Below are 3,584 nucleotides of genomic sequence, written 5' to 3'. Positions count from 1 at the left end.
GCTTGTACGACCACGTCAGAAGCAAGACGACTTTTCTTTCTGTCTCTGCCTTGATGGACCGTGGGCAGCGTCCAGGCTCGGGGACAAATTATTGTTTCCTTAACAACCATCCATCTTCATTCACACTCTGGCCCCACCCTCAACCCCCCACACACACACACACCTCATCTCCCACTGTGCTAAATTGTTCTGCTCTGACTTCCACCTGCCTCCTCCCTCCTCCTCCTCCTCACTCACTCACCACCCCCACCTTCACTGTGCTAAAAAAAAAACACCCCACCCCACCCCCACACACCTTCCACGCCACTACCCTACACCAACCCACAGGCCGGACCCACAGACAGGCACACAGGCAGGCACACAGGCAGGCACACAGGCAGGCCGGGGAGAAAAAAATCAACAGAACCACACCCACGCACACGTTTGCTCTCTCTGATAGTTATGACACTGAGAATGAGTCAGAGACGCCTGTGATTGGCTTCAGCCCCCCCCCCCCATGATATTTGCATCATGGTTGCTCATGATTGACTTGCTCAAACAATAGTGTCACTGCTGCAAGGCCTTAAACTGGTGGCAGGGAAGACAGCTCCATAATGCATGGTGTGTGTGTGTGTGTGTGTGTCCCACCACCAAATAACTGTGGCGTTAATATAGTGGCTGCCGTCCTGCACTTGAATATGAATCTGCTTCATAATAAGCCTTCTCTGTGCAGCGTTGAATAGGGAGGCAGACATCATTGCTCAGCTTCCTCCTCCTTGGTAACAGATTTTTCTCGCTGACCAACTGTTGGCAAGAAGTGCACAGTGCCAATTAAGAAGAGAATTTGTTTCTACTCACAACGAGCCACACATGCACGCACGTGCACGCACAAACACAAACATGCACTCTCAGAATGTGATGAAAGAGGCACTGTCACGCGGAGACAGGGAAGCGTCTCAAACAGGCAAGTTAACAAGATGAAAAACAGTGTGTGTGTGTGTGTGTGTGTCCCACTCCCTGATCCTCCTCGAGGCATTCCGTGGCATTCTGCTCCCTTCACAGTGGCCACTTGCCTGTCGATCACCCTGACCTGGGAGAGGAAAATTAAATTCAAGCTGGCGTCCATACTTTGCCTCCCCTCCTTCTCCCTGCTCTCTCTCTCCCTCCTCTCTTTCCATTTCCCTCTCTATGGTCGGCATAGCAACAGGCGTCAGGCTCGTCAGAGAAGCCACTGTGGTCTGTTTCTCTGACTTCCTCTCCCTATGTCTCTCTTCTCTGCCTCTCTTAACCCTATTTGCCAACTGCCGGCGCTGTGCACCAGTATTTCAGAGTGTTCAATGTATTCAGAAATCTCTTCTTTCTTTCTTTTTTTGTCTGAAATCTTAATCTAGTATTGCCTAATTATGCCTTTAGCAGTCTGCTGGCTTAAACAGCAAATGGCTCCCTCTAATGGACAGAATTCATTGTGTCTGGCAGGTGCCATGTTAGGACTCCACAAGTGCAATCATCACAGATCCTGGGTGGACATAAAGTCTTAAACCTTAAACGTTTAGCCACACATCCGCCTGCCCGTCTGTCTGTCTGTCTGTCTGTGTCTCTGGCCTCAGTGTTGAGACTCAGATGGTGACTCTAGTGACTTTGTATAAAAAAACAAAAACACACACAAAAAGAAAATGTTTAAAGAAAAAAAAAAGTAACAAAAAAGTTGTTGTGCTAGCATGAGTGGCCTCCCTCATGTGCTGTGTGTGGTGTGCCATTGTGTGTGAAGATGTGCGTGCGTGTGCGTGTGTGTGTGTGTGTGTGTCCTCAGGTCGTTTGTCAGGTTTTAAAACCCCTTACCCCGTGCCCCCACCTCCTCATACTCCTCTGCTACAACATTGTGTAGCATCATCCAAACCTTCCCTCCATACTCTCTTTCTCTCTGTCTGATAAGAGGCCTGTGTAATGAGGACAGTTGGTATTAGTATTTTGCACTCTGCTCGCTGATCTTAATGCACTTACAAGCATGACAGTCACACTCCAGTCCCGCGCGGGCTTTGATTCTGCCCCAGGTCTGCGGCCTGCTTCCCATCATCCTCCACCAGTGCATCTGCTGAACAAAGACATGTACATGTAGGTCCCATCGTCATGCAAAGGTCCCATCGTTTTCAGCTTGCCAGTCCTGGTCCAGGCCAACTTCTCCTGGGTGGCAGCTAAAATCAGAGCATCCATCCATCCTTACGTGTGGGAAGTAAAACACGGAGCAGGGCTGGAGCAAACTGGGCTGGAGTGTGACAGCCACGCTGGTGTGGGGAGTGACTGTGTCCTGTCAGCCTCTGGTTAGTGTTCTGTTCTAATCTGCTGGGCTCCCTTTGTGAACCTGTGGACGGTGCTTCTGTTCTGAGTGCCATGTGAGAAACAAACGCTTCAGTATGAATTAAAAAAAAAAAAAAAAAGAAAAGAAATAATGTTTTACTTAATATGTTATTTTAATTTACCTTTATATTTTTTATGTTTTTGTTTGTTTTGTTATCCAAGGGTTTAAAGTTCAAAGCTCATACTCTTTATGTGGGGACCTGCCAACCTGCACTCCTTTTAAATGTGATAAAGTCTTTATGTTGGTCTGAACCATGTGTGCCAAACTGTATGTATATTCCTCTGTCAATGCTTTCAATATTAACAGTGCATAAAAAATCTGAAGAAAAATTCTGCTTTTGGATGCGTTTCCGTCAACTTTGAAGAAAGAAAAACAACAGAAAATAGTCGTCAGTGTGTCACTTTTGTATATGAAAATGCTCGTTGGTGCTGACAGAAAATTTTGCTGCAGTTTACAAAAACACAATTTGTAGTTTTCTGACTGATTGGAGACTTGCTCGAGCATGGGCCTGCACTGTGCCTCTCCCCTCGCACACAGCTTACCTCACACCATGTTTATACACTTTTCACTGTGCTTCACTGCAACAGGTAGATTCCACCTGCATGTTTACAACCACAGTGCGAGTATCGCAGTGAGGAGGCGATGGACACGGTGCATTTAAGGCTCCAAATTCCACCACAAAAACTGCAAAATCCATCCAAATCCAAAGCTCCCCTCGAGAGATTTCTCTTTCTGTGTCTTAAGTGAGGGAGTAGATGTTTTCACACAGATGTGCAGGGATGCCAGTGCTCCAGAAAACCCCAGTTTATTGGCTGAGCTGCATCAGACACAACATTTCCGCTGATCTCAGTTCACTCAAAGATTATTAGAGCCGTTCCTCTCTTCCACACAGCTCGGTCGGTGCAGCATCACAGTCGCACAGCAGTCGGCCAAAACTCTCTCCATGTCCATCTCTTTTTTCGCTTCATTCACATTCATAGCAAATAAACAATACTCTGACATCTGGAATTTAAAATCGCATGAATTCATCAGCATGTGGAAAACAGATTAGATTTTTTTTTTTTTTCCATTTTTCCATTTGGTTCTGTGGAGCTAAGATGCCTTTGAGCTGAACTCAATCAGTGGGGCGGGTGTTTGCTGTCTTGGATCTGTTGGTTAAACTCAAGCCCACCCCCTTTCTACTCTGGCGTACTGCCTAAGAGCTTTTCCATCATGGTTAAGCTACAATGCCCAGTATGTCATCTTAAAA

The sequence above is a fragment of the Solea senegalensis genome, linkage group LG19 (assembly GCF_019176455.1).
Source record: "Solea senegalensis isolate Sse05_10M linkage group LG19, IFAPA_SoseM_1, whole genome shotgun sequence".
Lineage (NCBI taxonomy): Eukaryota > Metazoa > Chordata > Actinopteri > Pleuronectiformes > Soleidae > Solea > Solea senegalensis.
The sequence above is the reverse complement of the archived record's forward strand: the minus strand, read 5'-3'. Positions refer to the sequence as shown.